Here is a 17,251-nt window from a genome sequence, read left to right on the forward strand (position 1 = left end):
CATATGGCCTCCCTTCTTTCTGTAAGGACACCAGTCATCTGAGGTCAGCCACCCCCGCACTCCAGGATGGGGGCTTCCCACGTGGCACTAGTGGTAAAGACCCTGCCTGCCAAAGCAAGAGATGTAAGAGATGCAGGTTCGATCCCTGAGTCGGGAAATCCCCTGGAGGAGGAAATAACAACCCACTCCAGTATTCTTGCCTGGAGAATCCCATGGACAGAGGAGCCTCGAGTCCATGGGGTCACACAGAGTCAGACACGACTGAAGCGACTTAGCACACACACACGCGCACTCCAGTCTGACCTCATCTTAACCTCAGTGATTCCATCCGCAAAGACTGTATTTCCGAATACGGTCACAGTCACAGGTTCTGGGAGGCAGGACTCCAGCGTATCTTTTGGGAGGGGACACAGCTCAATTCCTGACAGGGACCACCGAACACAAACCTTTCTCTTTACAATCGACAAGTCACTCACAGTCTTCTTACTTGATCCAGATGATGATGCTGAGAGAGGGGTGTGGTGGGGCCAGCAACCCCATTTTACAGATGTGAAAACTGAGATCAAGAGGGTGGTTAAGGTACTGGGCCAGAGAGAGTCATGATCAGAACCCAGAAGCCTTCATTCCAAATCCCTGCCCTCAGAATCGTGTTTTTCAGCCATCTCCCTAAAATGGGAATTGGAAAAAAGCTCTGGAGGCCCTGTGGTGGACTCTGGCCCTCTGTGGTCACAGTATAAGTAATTAAAACAGTAGTGAAGAAGTAATAACAGCAGTGAAGTCCGGAAAGCCACCAGCAGGCCCCCTGTGATCCGGCCAAAGGCAAGGGCACGAGTCAGGGGCTAAGTGGTGGGACTCAGTGTCCAGAAGCCCCCCACTGGATGACAGCTGAAAGAAGCTGTTAGGGGCCAGGAGGGCTGATTCCAGAGGCTGCAGACGATGGGATCTGAAGGCTAAATGGACGATTCCGGTGAGGGAGTGGAAGGAGGGGCAATGCAGGAGGAAATGTCTGAGAGGAGCTGGTGCCACTGGGGAGCCCAGTCTCCTATCACTCTCTCCCCATACCTGCATTTTAACCACTGCAACCCCGCATTCTTTTTTGCAGAATAGGCCTGAAGGTCATCCAGGGGAACACACGCAAGTTCCCGCAGCTGCGTTTCTGGGGCCGGTGGAAGCTCCACAACAAGGTGCAGGCCTCGGGGCCTTGGTCGTTCCGGACACAGGGGCCTCTTGGGGGTGAGAGGCCTCTTAGGGACTAGGGAGGCTGCAGGGACGGCCTGGAAATGAGAGTGCCTTGGAGGAAGAGTGCAGCCTCCTTTCAGGCAGGGATTGACTCCCCCTGAGAAAAATGACGGTGTGTCCTCCCAACTTTCAACTTATTCCTCAAAATAAAGCCCTCTGAGGATGCAGAACATGCCCACCCTGCCCCCCGCTGAAATGTGGGCCTGGTGCTCAGTGCCTCACCCCTGGGCATGCTGAAGCCCCTTCAACTCCTTCAGTGACGTCCTCAGCTTTAGGAAACCATGGGATCCTGTCTTTCCTTTGCCAGGCTGCTCTGAGGCAGTGAGGGTGAGTGAGTCAGCCGGGTGGTGGGGCTGCAGGTGCCCAAGCAACCAGGCCACTCTCAACCAATGCAGGAGTCCACGAGCCACCTACTCTATGCGCATCGGGTCATCTTGGGGCCTGGCATCCCGCCCGGGGCCCCCGTTATGAGGAAGCATGCCACTGGACACCGGGGCCAGGGCTGCTGTGTTCAGGAGGCCAAAGAACAGGGTTGTCTTGAGGGGCGAGGTGTTCAGGGCAGCTACGAGGAGGGCTGGACAGGCCACAGGTCATTTCTGGGGGCCCGGAGCCCCCCACAGCTCACGCAGAAGCTTCTTTCCCCTCCCCGTAGGAAAGGACTTTCTAACAATCGGTGCTGACCACAAGTAGAAAGGTACGGTGGTGGTGAGAGGCGCGTATAGTAAATTCTGCATGACCAGATGAAGCCATGCACAGGCCAGCCTGCTGGAGGGCTTGAGATTGCAAAAGGAGCTAAGTAAGAATTTCTCAAATTTGGACATCATGGGACTTTCCCCACCTGTTCTATGTCTGACCTTCTCTCCTTAAAGCAACTCCCTGTTTTACTTTGAAATTTTTATTTTAAAAGGAAACTTTGTATCCTTACCTGTCTCATCCCCCGCAAGTTATCCATAAAAACTGAAGATTTAGGACTTCCCTGGTGGTCCAGTGGTTAAAAGCTCCATGCTCCCAATGCAGGGGGCATGGGTTCAATCTCTGGTCGAGGAGCTAAAATCATCGCATGCCTCGCATGCATGGCCTAAAACAACAAACAAAACAAAACAAAAAAAACCTTGTAGATTTAACAAGTTCTTTTCCATGTTCAAAAAAAAAATTTTTTTTTCAAAATTATTTATTAAACCATTACTTTTCAAACCTTAAAAATTTTTATTGTAGCTCATTTACCGTGTTGTGTTAGTGCCTGCTACACAGCAAAGTGAATCAGCTACATGTATACATGTATCCACTCTTCTTTGGATTTCCTTCCTATGCAGGTCAGCACAGAGCACTGAATGGAGTTCCCTGTGCTATACAGTAGGTCCTCATTAATTAGCTACTTTATACATAGTATCAATAGTTTATATATGTCAATTCCCATCTCCCAATTCATCCCTTCTTCCCCCACTCCCCACCCCCCCTCCCTACCCCGGTCTCCCCCAATGAAAATCTAAAGGTTACCATGCGATGGTGGAATCCATCTCGCCCGCCCCGCTCAATTTATGAATTACCCTTCGGGAAGCCCCAGACCAACAACCTTTAAGATTCCTTCCAAGCTGGACATACGTGACCACAGATGACAAGGGGACAGAGCCTGAAAACTTTCCTGCCTCTTTACCAGGAAGCGAAACTCACTAATTAAACATAGCAGAGCAAGTTCCTGTTCCAAGGAGTAAAAATGTAAAATTAACTCAAAATCCTTCATTCTTAGTATGTTAACTAAACTCTAATCTGATTTAACTAAGCGGGATAGGATGATTCAGGGGAAAAAGCAACACTCTGGGGGAGGTTTTGCTGGGATAAAAAGTGTTACTGAGTTACAAGTGATGCTTACCATCACCTTGTTATGCAAACTTTTCGCGGCAGGATCCCAGATTCCCACAGACCAGGCTGGTGAGGACAAGTTTATCTGAAATCCTCAAAGTGAGGCAATGCCTCCGCCCTAATCCATTTCCATTTCCTAATCTATCCTGGTGTTTGCCCTCCAGAAAAATGTATCCACTGATCAGGAACTATCCTGGAGAGCCTGTCCCGCCTACCCTGCTTGGTGCTCTGAGGTCAGGATGGAGCTGGGAATGGTCGGCGCAGGGCTCCTGGTCTGGCAGGGCTCCTGGTCTGGCGGGGCTCCTGGTCTAGCGGGGCAGAGGAGCAGATGGGCCCAGGCCCTCTTGAGGAATGTGCCCAAACCATGGAGACATCCAACCGAAGAGGAGCCGCTGCTTCCGGACGAAGGCAAAGCAGGCCCAGCCACACAGCGATGGGAGGGAGGGGGGTGGAGGCCAGAGGCAGAACACGCGCCAGCTGAGTGGGAGCAGGAGTGAGCCAGCTTCATCGTGGGAGACCTGGAAGGGCACTTGGGGAATTGGACCTTCATGCTGGGGAGAAGATGAAAGATGCAAAAGAAAGAGAGTGAGAGAGACAGAAAGACAGACACAGAGAAAGACAGAGTGCAAGAGAGCGACAGAGGACTCAGCGGGCAGAAATACAAGGGAAACCGGAGCTGTGAATTCAGCCAGTGCTCCTGAGCACACAGAACTTACAGATCAGACATAACCACAGGGCACGGCAAGACTGCGCCTAAATGTGTCTCTCGGCTCCCAGAGCGACCTGAGGGCTGGTCCTGAGCAAGGATGGACCTGCGGTGGGTGATCAGGGATGCACAGCTGCAGCGAGAGCTTCTTTTCACGCCAAAGGGGGTATGAGGGCCCATCGGAGGCAGAGCCCCCACGCCACCAGGCAAAGCCCACCCCCCAACCCTCTTTGGTGTTGCTCACCGCCCAGATCAAGCCACTCCTGAACATGGCCCGGCAAGAGGAGGAGATGAAGGTCAAGGAGGAGGAGCTGAGGAGTGCCATGGCCAAGGCGCAGGAGCTGCTAGGCAAGGTCGCGGAACTGGAGGAGAAGACGGCCACGCTCAGCCGGGAGAACGACCTCATCGATGAGCTGCAGGCAGTACGTGGGGCCTTGGGCAAAGTGGGACGAGCTGGGGGCCTTGGCACGAGTCAGACCCAGAAAGGGAAAGGAGGGTCACCTTCCAAGAAGCCTTGTCCATCCAGGCCATGGGGAATTCCCAGTCTTACCTTTCCTTCATTGCCACGTCACCCTGACCCAACTACCAAAAATCTCCATCACATTCCTGTTTGCCCACAGCCGCAGGCTGGGCACGCACACATACAGCACATGCTGGGTCTGGGGGATTATCCAGACATGGGGGGGAGCAGTCACAAGATGGTGGGAGGAACGCCCCTGGCTCCCCTGGGGACCTGGGACCTTGCCCTCTTTTCTCTGACTCCTCTTCCTCGCCCATCAAGTGCAAACACAGTAGGGAGAACAAATGACCTAGTTTCTGTGGGAAGCCGGACTCCCAACACGATGAGTGGGTTCACTGCCATGACCCTGCTAGTTTACTGAGGTCCTTCTCTGATTTGACCGTCACAACCACCTCTTAAGACACCCAGTTCTCACGTGTATCTTCAGGGTAGAAAAGTCCACTTGACTGAACTTTGGAGACTGATCATGGTCCCAAGGCTATCAGAAGAAGACCCTTGACCCGTGACCGGAAGGGGCCCAGTGCCATCTCGACCCTCCCTGCTGTCACGGCCGTATCTCCTTGGCCAGCATGGTGTCAGCACTTGCATCATCCACCCACCTTCCCTAAGCTGTCTCTAACATCATTCCTCCACAGCCTCTCCACAGTCCGGAGAAGTTGCTCTGGCTGGGACCCTCATTTGGTGTTTGGGAGGCTGAGACCAAGTGAGACCACAGGGATAATAGGATCTTCCACTTACAGAAGCACCTTCATGATGACCCTTTCCCTTATTTTGCAAAGAACTGAATTTCCGTAAGTTTATGCCGCAAACTGAAAGTCATCTAGCTGGTCTGGTCTTCTACCTACATGGCCACTGACCTCATCTCAGGGAGACCCCAGGGGACAACCCCACTTACTGCCTCTGTGCCTTCTGACAGCTCCACCCTCCTCTGCATGTCGGTTCTCTCAACACCTGCGTGGCTTGCTTCTCAGCATTGTTCTAAGGATGAACTGCAGACTACGGAACTGGATTGTTAACACAAAAGTGCTAAACCAATGCTGGGAGTTATTTGGGTGGAGAGGCCCCTCCCCATGGGTGGATGGAAGCACAGTCACACCCAGGGTCAGCGGACCAGATGGCAGAGCCTGGACTTCTCCTAGACCACTCTCCTAACACCTCAAGGTGCATCTGATCACCTGGGATCTCGTTAAAATGCAGACTCAGATGAACAGGTTACAGGTGCGGCCTCAGATGTCGCATCCTAACCGGCTTCCTGGTGATGCTGCTGCTGCAGGTCTGGCACCGCGCTCCTGGATGACCCTTGGTCCCGCACATTGGCAAGGAGCTTGGAGAGCCCGGCTCCCCATCCAATCCCCGGGACACGTTTGCTTGGGGCCCACCAGGCTCAGGCCAGTTTGCAGTCATTGTCCCCTGCAGGTGCTGGGACCCTGCCTTTGACCAACGCTCTTTCCTCCACCAGGAGCAAGAGGACCTGCTGAATGTGGAGGAGCGCCTGACCCCGATGATGAAGGCCAAGATAGGGCTGGAGAGCCCGATCTCCAACACGCGAGAGCGGCTGGAGGAGCAGGAAGGCCTGTCAGGCCCACTGAGCGCCGACAAGCGCAAGCTGGAGGGGGAGCTGAGCGACCTCAGGTGGGACCTGGAGGGCCGGGGAGACCATGCTGACCAAGACAGAGAAGGAGAAGCAGGCAGGGAGGCCCCAGGCCTGATTCTAGTTCTCCCAGGGCCAGGGAACTCCTAGTCCACTCACCTTGCAGGAGCCACAGCCAGAGCCCCGCAGCAGTGCTGCCTGGGACCCGAGCTGCCAGCCAGATGCAGCTATTTTAACTTAATTCAGCACAACTTCAAAGGCGGCTCCTCGGTCAACCTGGCTGCATTTCGAGGGCTCAGTAGCCACGCACAGCCCATGCTACGGTGTCAGACAGAGCAGCTGACTTGGGGTCGAGGGTTGCTCCCCTCGTGGGGGCACCCGGGCCTGGCTGGGTCTCCTTGTGCCTGGGTTCCCGGGTGTCTGCCTGGCCCGCTGCTCACTCAGCCTCAGCATCCCTGGAGCCCCTCATGGAACATCTTTCTGCACCACCAACCATATCTGCAACCCCCCTTCCCAGAAGAAGCAACCCTGTTGTAAGGCGGAGTCACCTTCAGTTGCTCAGTTTCTGCCCAAACAAGCAGCTGCTTCCCCTGCAAGCAACTCCCCGGCTCCTGGTACTGCCTGGCTGGCCCTTAGCCCCAGGCCCCCTTCCAATCTCACATGGATGGGACCCCCCAGCAAGGGAAGGTGGACCAGGGTATCTCCAGTGCTGAGGTGCACACAAACCACCAGGACCTTGATAAGATGCAGACTCTGGGCCAGCAGGTCTGGTGTGGCCGAGGGACTGTGTTCCCAACAGTCCTGGTGATGCCGTGGCTGCTGTCCAAGCACCAGCCGTTGAGAAGCCAAGGCCTGATGGTGTCCTCGCTGCCCTCTCACCCCAAGATCCTGACTTGGCTGGGCATTGGCATCTCCTGGGCCCCCAAGTGACCCTGGGGTGCAGCCATGCTGAGGACCTCCTCTCGGAGCATGTGCCCCCTCCCCTCTGCCCCCAAGGATATTCCCAGCCTTAAAGTCCCCCACCCCACCTCCAGGCCCTGGATCACAAAGTCCGTCTGCTGATTGGGGACCTCTCCCTTTGAGAAGACTCCATCACCAAGCTCCAGAATGAGAAGAGGGCGCTGCAGGAGCTGCATCAGGTGGCTACCACCTGCCTCTCCCCTTGAAGGAGCAGGTGGAGCTCGGAGACAGGAGACCCCTGTTCAAATCCCAGCTTTGCCACCCCTCAGTTGGGGGTCCTGGGAAGTCACTGAGTCTCCCTGAATCACAGTGCCTTCGTCCATCAAGCAGGCACGGGCACTGGCGGCCTCCCTTCCAGGTTTGCTGTGGTGGGGGTGATAGTGGCATTTATCACCCAAACTAGAACAGGTTCAGAGTGAAGGGGGGCAGCAGGTGGGGGTCAGAATGGCCCAGGCACCAGGCAGGGATGCTCCTAGCGTTGTAAGGACAAAGCGGGCCCATGGAAGTGCCCTTGAGCTCTAAAGCATCAGCAAACCTCGATACATCGCAGCAACAACAGATGTGAGCTCTTGAGATACAGGACTCGGAGTGCAGAGCCAGCTCTGACCACCCACCAGTGCCAGCAGTGGCATGGAACACCTCCTAGCCCAGACAAAGGCTCCAAGAGCAAGTTGAAGCCCCGAACCAGATTCAGTGGACCCGCATCCCTGTGTTTGCTGACATCATGGATCTACCTATGTCCCCAGATTGCCTCTCTCTACTGCCTCTGGCAACACCTCCCCTTAGACTCTGACTCTCCATCGTATCAAACCCAGGGCCCCCTTTTATAACAAACACACTCAGTTCTCATTATTCAAGGTGGTGAAGTCACTGAATTAGCAAAGCCTGAACCTCTGCTCTCAGGGAAATACAGGGTTAGTTTCCTGCAAACCTTTGGTCAGTGTTTTTTCTCAACCCATCAATACATCATACATATGATTTCGATGAATACGTTATCCTGTTTTATGTGTGTTTCTGTTGAAAAACACACAGTGTTTAGTACGTATTGTTGATTCCTTGACATTGAACTCACAGGCAACCGTCACCATATCTCAGATCTGAACAAAGCTCATCTGACACAGATTTTCTCTGCAAAGCACTGCAGAGCCTTCTTGTGTCAGGAACACCAGGCAGCTTGGTAGCATCGTAAGCAGTGAAATCACCAAAATAGAAGCACCGATGTAAAAAAAACAGGCACTAAACAGAGCAGGAAAAGGACACTTGTTTGCAGTAGGAGCTGAATCGAGATGATAGAGCATCATTTATCCAACCTCAGCTGGGAATGTGCTCCTCAGGCGACTTGACATTTTCGCTGCTCTGCGTGTCTGCAAATGACCCACAAAAGCACCATGAGTATTGATCTGGGGATTACAAATAAACTTTAGCGAGTAGGTCAATTGGCAAATAGATAACTCACAGACAACGAGGATCAACTGTATTTTGGAAGGCCCTCTTACTATCCTGAATTGAAGACAACGATAATGTGACTAATACATATCTTCAGGAAAATCAATTGGGTGCCCTTCCATATAAATGGGGAAATGAGTGACATTAATTCATAATAAATATTGAGGCTGTCAAAGTGCAAAAGCGCGGGTGGATCTGAGAGTACAGCCTGCCCGAGCCCGTCTCTGACGGCTGCAGATGGGCACTGGAGGGGGTATTGGTGACTCAGGTAGCCAAGGGTGGGTGCTGCCAGTGATGAGATTTTACGGAACAGAGAATAATTCTCAGGGAAGTTTCAATAACAAGTAAAATCCTCTCTCAGTTTTCATGGTAGATCACTCTTTTAAAATGTAGGGTATACTAAATGAAAAAAAAAATTTTGAGTTAAACGTGAAGAGGTGCTGAGTTCTAGGTTCAGAAGGGCATAAATAGTTGTTGACTTACATGAATGCCTGGCTGGACTGCAGAATTATTCTTCATGACCCATTGTCCAGAGCAAAACCAGACATCCAGCAAAACCTCACCCACATAGTGAGGACCCCAAACATTATGACAACCAGAAGCCACACCTCTGCAGACTTCCTATATGCCCCTTGGAGAACCAGAGCGCCCAGCTGCCCCTGGGGTCCACACGTGGCTGATGGGAGATCAGTCCGCCCTGGCCTCACGCATCACTCAGGAGCATGTGTTCTGTAACTGGTCACTGACATCATCAACTCGGCCCGGAAGTGATGGCAGAGAACCAGCTCTGTTCAGTTGCTCCCACCCACCTCATGGGACACATGCGTGTATCTTTCCAGAAGATCCTTGGTGACCTGCAAGCTGAGTAGGACAAGGTGAACCACCTGACCAAGACCAACAGCAAGCTCAGCCCCCAGATCCACAAGGTAATGCCCCGTCCCTGGGCCTGATTCTACACCCTGATGGCCAGGTCTGTCCATTCTGGGAACCAGGAAGTGAGGGTCTTTCTGATGCCACAGCTAAGGAACCTGGCCCAGTCTGGTTCTTTATTGCATTCTGGCCTCAGACATCCCCCTCCCCCACCATACACACAGCTCTATTTTCTCTTGTATTTTTTGTCTCCGCAGCTGGAGGATAACTGGAAACAGGAAAAGAAAATTTGGGCGGAAGAGGAAAAGGCTCGCTGGAAAGCTGAGAGTGACTTGAAGATTACCACCGACCACCTCCATGAGATGGAGCTATCCACCTCCAGGAGGTGGTGGGAGAGCACGCAGTCTTTCCTTTCGCCTGCAGCAGTGTTAGCAACGCTGAGCACTTCCTGGACAGCGCCGTGCTCAGGGCCTTGTGTACTAAACGCACTTCCCCAGCACCCACTCTGTGCCAGGCACTGTGCCCAGCACGGAGGATCAGGGAGGCAGGAGTAGGTGCTCCCTGTGCTCAAGGAGCTCCCAGCCGTACACAGGGCATGGATGCTGGACAAGAAGCTGATAGCGAGCAAAGCGGCCACCCCGGAGGGAGGGAGTCTGCACAGAAGCCTACAATCCGAGCTGTCCAAGATCACGAGGAGAGGAGGGGCTATGTTATCAGTGTCATCCTGGGGATAACGTGGAGGACAGGTGGGGTGAGAAAAGCTGGCAGCAGGAAGACAACTGGGAGGCTCCTGCAACAGTCCAGGCATAAACCAGAACCAAGTCAGAGGCCAGGGAGAAGGGAGAGAAGGAGGCAGGTAAGGAGGGCCATTGTGGGGCAGAAGCTGCATTCTGTGTCCTTGAAGCACATTTCGCCTAAGGCAGGTCTAAAGTGCCACTGGCTGCTCAGAAGGCGTGTGCAGCGAAATCCTCTCAGCCTCTCTGGAGGCACACCCAGGTGCAGGTGGGACCCTGGCCCATCTTCCCCCTCCATCTGCTTGGTCTCTGGCCTCTTAGTTCTCACACGTGGCTCCTGACACGTGGGACTCATGCATCAGGAGGAGACAGCCTTTGGTGGCAAGTTTTTGGAGTAACATTTTCCCTAAAAAGGACAAGTGTTTTGTGCGATTCTGGGGTCTGCAGACTGTAAGCTGCACCAGAGCAGAGACTTCTGTCCGTTTTGTTCACTGAAGAGTCCCTGGAATCCCAGGCGATGTCTGGCACCAGGAGGGACTCAATAAGTAAGAGGCAAAATAATAAAGGCACGAGTGAGTAAATGAATGGGTGGGTGGGTGAGAAGCCAGTGGGACAGAGTCTAGGGCTCAGTGGGGTGACTCATCTATAGGGTGAGAAGGCCAGAAATCGGGGTGAGGGGGTCTCAGCAGGGTCAAGGTCTCCCCCAGCTCCACTCCCACGCCAGCTCACTAGCCCAGCCTCAGAGCTTTTCCTCAGGAGGGCAAACCTCCTCCAGCAGGACGGAAATGGAAATCAATTCTGTCAACTCTAAGCATGAGGACGAGCAGTCTCTGAATTCCACATCGCAGCGGAAACTAAAGGGACGCCAGGTCTGTCCAGGGTAGAGGAGACCCGGCTCCCCTCCTGAAATGCACTGGCCTGGGCCTCGGCCCCTGGCTGCTGACCAGCTGCTGCCACAGAGTCTTTGGAGACGGACTCACGGCCGCCTCACGCTGGCTTCAGTTCCAAGTCCTCACGGTGGCCGCAGGGTGCTCCACGATCTAGCGCTGCTCCCTCCCTAGCTCATCCCCCACCAGCCCCCACCACTCTGTCCAGGCCAGCCAGGCCGGGCCCCTGGCGCAGTCGTGCGCACCCCAGCCTCCCTCCTGCCTCAGGGTCATCGCACACTGTCTGTGCCCTGCTTTCTTCTGCTTTTGACAGCGTCCCGCATGGACTTAAGCTGCCGTCTCTCATTTCCATCCTACAAGGCCGACGGGTAGGTCTCTAACCTCACACCATAGAGAGAAATTGCTCTGTCTGCTTATTTGCCTGCTAGGCATGAATCGAGGAGCTGGAGCAAGAGCTGGAGGCTGCGAGGGCGATGAGCCAAGGTGAGTGAAACACGCCCATCCTTCCTGGAGTCAAAAGACCCAGGGAAGCCACAGTCCAACCAGGTGCAGAAACTCCTCGGGAAGCCAACAGGAGGAGGACAGGGTTCCAGCTGGAAGGGCTTTGTTAGTTTCTTGAGCGCCTCCTGTGTGCCCGGCACGTGGTACACGTGCATACTGACGATGACAAAAGACCCACAGATGCTCTGTGCTGTGGTCCAAGCGGAGGCGGCAGCAGTAGCCTGGGCGCCTGAAGACTGACTTCAACCTGCCGGGGCTGGAGGAGGTTCCAGGCAAAGGGGATCAGATAACACCTGCATGCGCAGGTAGAGGTGTGGAGGGGAGAGCCAGGAATGCAGGGAGGCTTGTGGGGAGGGATCCTGCAGGGAGATGAACCCAAACACACATACTCCAGCTTCAACCCGGTGGGACTGGGGGGCAGGATGGGCACTAAGGCCCCCCAGACAGCTCCCTTTGCTGAGGGTGGGGGCGGGGGGCAGAGGACAGACCCCCTGCAAGCGCAGGCCCCTGGCCTCACAGATGCCACTGGGTCATCCCAGTCTTTACTAGAGGAAACAGGGGCTCTTGGACAGTCAGGGTCAGCGTCGTTCACCTCCCCTGGGTGGAGAAACAGCACAGCAACCTGTCCCGAGCCCTGGAAGGCTTAAGTGACAGGCTGGAAGAGGCTGGGGGAGCCACCTCTGCTCGGGTACCATCCTCGGGGGCCCCAGGACCCCTGTTCCCGCCTGCCTACTGGACGATGAGCAAGGGGAGAAAGACTGGTTAGTTCTTGCTGAATTCCCGGGGCTACCTAGGGGAGAAACCAATTGATAACAGAGAACAGGCAAGAAGGGGCTGGTTCAATCCACTTTGCTCTGGGCTGCTCAGTTCAGTGGGTACAAGCAGAGCTGAGACTGAACGCCTCAGGGGGGCCAGTGCCAGCCTGCCCATGAGCCCTGCCTCTGCTCCGCCCCGGACGGAGCAGAACTGCAAGCGGGAGGCCGAGCTGCTGCAGCTGTGGCGGGAGCCGGAGGCGGCGGCCCTGCAGAGTGCCGCGGCGGCCTCCAGACTGCACAGGAAGCACACGGACTCTGTGGCCGAGCTAATCGAGCACCTGCAGAGGGTGATGTCCAAGCTGGAGAAGGACAAGCAGGGCATGAAGGCCGAGATCAACGCCAGTGTGGAGACCACGCAGAAGTCCAAGGTGAGGGGGATCCCCGCAGAGCCTTCTCAAATAGTATCCTCCGAGCCCTCTGACAGGTCTGAGGTGCAATCTAGATGCTGTGAAGGGAACCGAGACAGACCCATCACAGACCCCACACGCTGGGGATATAACCTTGGCCAACACCCAACCATGCCTCAGCTTTCCCATCCATAAAACGTGGATAAAGATAATCCCCATCTCACAGTGCTCGCCAGGGCCACAACAGTCCCTGGCACATAAGGAAGAGCTCCGCAAACGTGAGCTACTAGGATCACCATGACATTAGGACGACTGTATCCTCGAGGAGCTAGAGACATAGGAGAGACAAGTGCAGTCACAGCCACGCTGAAAAAGCAATGCATGGCGGGAAAGAAAATGAAGTCAGTCACTCAACATGCATTTATCCAGTGCCTGCCACAGGAAGAGTCTTCGTAGGACGTGAGGGAAGTGAGGGGCTCCAGGGAAGTGGGGGGCTCCAGAGGTGAGCAGGGAAGAGGCTTTGGGGGCCCAGGTCCCAGCCAACAGGTTTCTCCAAACTGCAGACACTCCCGAGGCACCACCGCAGTGCCTGTCTTATCTGAGACTCCTGCTCTAATGCGGCATTTTCTTACTGGGTGAGGTCAGCCAGGGCTCACAAGTGAGGGGCTGTGTGCCAACCCAAAGGCTCTGGGTTTATGTTGATAGAAAATGGTGAGCTGCTGAGATGAGGGTGTTCTAAAAGGATGAGGCAGGTGGCCTGGGAGGCTGCAAGTGGGCAGCCCAGCTGGGAAGCAGGGTGGGCCTGGCCTGGCCTGCTCATTCCCCTACTGGGTCCATTCTTGCTGAGCAGATGAATGCTGAGGCCCACATCTGAAAGCTGGAGGACAACCTGGCAGAGGCTGACGCGAAGGTGGCCGAGCTGGAGCAGAACCAGGTGGAAATCAACGCCAATCAGAGCCGCCTCCAGGGTGAGCTCGCCCCTCCCCACAGCTTCCTGAGGACAGAATGGGGATCCTCAAGGAATCTGAAAGAGGACCTGGGTCCCCTCCCGGAGCCTCCCTGACCTTGGAAAGCCCACATCCCCTGTGATGAGACAAGGAGATTTTCTTCCACCCGCTGAGGGATTAATCAAAGTAATATCTTTACAGCGTAAAACAGGGAACACTACCCAAAACATTTTCTTGTCGGTTCTCTCCATCTCTCTGTGAGATCAGCGGGAGGAGCAGTACTACTCACATAACACAATTTTCAAGCATTTTAAAACATGATCTGCCTACAAACGTAAAGCAAACATGGGTCACTAATGAGGGAACCAGAAAGATGTTAGAGCCACCTTTGAAAAGCATCCGAGAGGCCAAGGTTTACACAGCCAGTCAGGAAAGGAACGCTTCAGTAACTCTGACAAGTTAGGTACAAAACTGGTTCCTGTCCAACAGGGCAATAATACTGCAACCTCTGGGTTTGATTTGGAGTTTTTTCTACCAGAAGAAATTCTTTACATCTCTAGGTCAAAAACGATTTGCGACTCATCCATATGCAAGTTAACATCTAACTTCACAGAGTCTGGGCCCTAGACAGGGGTTAACAGTTGGGTCAAGCAAAAGTGTAGTTCCCTGGAGAGGTTCACACTCCTTAGGCGTGCCAGTGAGACACGGCTCTGGAGCACAGACACCAGAGAACCCGAGGCATCATTTGGCCTTACTGCCCACATCCTCAATACTTTTAAAAATCAATTTCCCCACTGGATGGATAAGAAGAGTGGAACAGTGAGGTTGGGGTGACCTGGTCATAAAACTGAAGACAAATAGGGCAGAGCTGGAAACCCTCACTGGTCCTCTGGCACACGCACCTCCTCCTGGCCTCTGGCTCCAGAAATCAGTCCTCAGATGACAGGAGTGTGGGTTCAGGGGCTGAGAGGAATGGATTTTTCAAAGTAAACATTCTTGACTTCACTGTTGTCTCCAAACTTCTTTGGGTATCCCCTGCCAGGGGCTGGGAGCCTCATTATCTGAAGCCACTTATCCCACACACATCACCTGGACAGTGGGGACCCCTTGGGCACTTGTGCCCCTCCTGGGCCCACTTAATTTGGGCAGCTGAGGTGGGGGTCACTGTGTTCCCCATCCCAGCTCTGCTGGCCAAGCTGCCATATTGATGGGTTCTTTGAGAGCCAGGCTTAGGATCTGGCTCCACACTTCTGCTCCCTTCTCACCCACTGAAAACACTGAGCTGACCTGGGAGTATGAAGAATCCCAGAGCTGGCTCAACCAGATCCTGCAGATAAAGACATCCCTGACGTCACAGGTGGACGATTCCAAGCGGTAGCTGGATGAAGAGTCCGAGGTTGGCTTAGGCGTGAGGTCGGGGGCGACAGGGCCGCCTCCTTGAAGAAAGTTGTGTGTTATGAAGATGCAGAAGGAACGTGAAAATTATCTGATTCCACAGCGAGTAAAAAAGTTAACTGTAAAGCTAGAGCATGCGTGCGGGTGCACGAGGTTAATTAAATGAAAGAAATTATGTATCCTTGTGGACGGCAATGGGGAGAAATCAAGGAAAATTAAACCTCGGCGGTTTGGGTTGTAGACTCCTATGTCTTTTCACCTCTGCTGCACTGTTGATCAACATCACATGTCTTTAAGAGCTGGCCCCAGGTGCCACAGAGACCAGAGGGGCAGACCACTGAGAGGAAAAAATATATGAAAAATATATGAAAAATGGAAAACTGGGTCTATTCTGAGAATACTATGCAAAAGAAAGTGCAAGCCAGAAAGAGGTGCAGAAGAAGAAAGATAGCTGTGGGGGCGAGAGGCTTGGGGATGTAAATTCCTGGCCATTAGAGGCAGTAAAATTAGCATGGCTTCTCTGAGAGACGCATCAAGCACCAGCACTTGGATAACAGTAACTGTGTGTCTGATTTAGCTGAGATATCCTACATGTTCATGTCAAGGATGGAATGTGTAATGTCTCTGGGACCTGGCTATTCTCTAGAAGTAATTTCTCATGTGGACAATTTTAATACCTTGTCCCCATGAATCTTAAATACAAGAAACATGAAAAATAGGCTGACTGGAGATTGTTTTTACGTGAAGAATTTTTTCCTGAGACTTCGAAATCCAAAGGCAGTTTTTACAGTCTTACCAGGGTCCTGTGGTGTCCTGTGTCCTCATTCACAGGCCTGTGTATCAGAGACATGAAGACAAAGAGAGCTGATAGTTACAGGATGCCCCAAAGGGATGGTAAGACCCGTCCAGGCTAACGACCCAAAGGCCCCCCCACATACACACCCTGCCTCAGTGTCTCCCCTGATGCTCAGACACAGGCAGGTGAGCTCTGTGAGGGCAGATGGTTTTGTGTACTGTATTTCACTGCTGTTAATCCGCAATGAGAGAGTGCCAGACCTGAAGGGACAGCAGAGTGGAGTGAACGCCCCCCCAAAGAAATGCAGTGCTTTCTGACATTGCACAGAGCACTTCCTAAAATCAGGCTGGGGACTTCCCTGATGGTCCAGGGGTTAAGAATCTGCCTTGCATTGCAGGGGATGTGGGTTCAGTTCCTGGATGGGGAACTAAGATCCCACAAGCACTAAGCCCCTGTGCTGCAATGACTGAGCCTGTGGGATGACCTGAGGCAGCCAAATAAACAAATAAATGAACATCTTTTAAAAAAAGAAAATCAGATCCCTGCCCACTGGTGGGATCCACTTGCCAACCCTGGTGTTGATAACCCAGGACCCTGCAGAACCACCTGAATGGAAGAGAGGTCTCAGGGTCTCTTCAAGTTACTCTTCTCTTCCTGGGTCCTTCAGTCTCCCCAAGTGTGACCAGATTTCTTTTCTCATCTTCTGACACTTCTCAACCCCATTCCTCTCCTTACTGTCCTAGTCTTTGGGGTGCAGGGGCAGAGCCCTCAGAAAGACCCCCACCCCAGCCCTCTGGAGATGGCGGCTTCCGTTTGAATCTCACCACCTGACCTCTCTCCAATGCATTGGCAGACAGAAGTCATTGTTCAGGCTGGTAGAGGAAGGGATAGTAATATTCTGTTGGTGGTGCCCACATCATGCTTGTGATGTTTCTGAACTTGGCACTCTCTAGACAGCTCTGGAGGGAACCCAGTTTGGGTCCTTGGGTGCAAACACACCAATGTGAAAACACTGCCCTCTGGTGGTGGGGTCTCCAAATGCTGTGCATGACTAACTGGGGAGACACCAAATCACACAATCTAAGAATTATTATATATTAGAATTTTAGGAACTTCCTTGGTGGTTCAGTGGCTCAGACTCCATGCTCCCAGTGCAGGGGGCCTGGGTTTGATCCCTGGTCAGGGAACTAGAGCTCACACGCTGCAACTAAGCTTCCACAGACACAACTAAAAATCCTACATGCCGCAACTGAAGCTCCTGCATGCTGGTGCTGCAATTAAGACCCAGCGCAGCCAAATAAGGAAATAAAGAAATATTGGGGGGGGTGGGGGCGGGATTTTAGAACTGGAAGGGACAGTTAGAGGGTGTTGAGTCCAGCTTTTGGCCAATTTGGGATTCCCTTCCAAAGCATCCCTGAAAAGTAAATGGTAATCCAACTTGAACTCTTCCAGTGGAAAAAGGCAGCCCATTGCTGTTCTGGCTGACAATCGTGGTTCAAAAGTCCCACTCAGTACTGAATCATAGTATGTCTCCCCTATTTTGACCGTATTTCGATCTAGTCTTCACCTCTGTAATTACACAAAATAAGTCTAATTCTTATGCTTTGAAGTCAGACGGATATGGTTTCCACTTTCCC

The 17,251-nt window shown here is 53.2% G+C and overlaps 1 pseudogene; it reads left to right on the forward strand.

The window, feature by feature from the left end:
- Positions 1-14,864, forward strand: part of LOC136157331 (myosin-16-like) — a 41,491-nt pseudogene extending 26,627 nt beyond the window's left edge.
- Positions 14,865-17,251: the final 2,387 nt, after the last annotated feature.

The sequence above is a fragment of the Muntiacus reevesi genome, chromosome 2, assembly GCF_963930625.1.
Source record: "Muntiacus reevesi chromosome 2, mMunRee1.1, whole genome shotgun sequence".
NCBI classification, from domain to species: domain Eukaryota; kingdom Metazoa; phylum Chordata; class Mammalia; order Artiodactyla; family Cervidae; genus Muntiacus; species Muntiacus reevesi.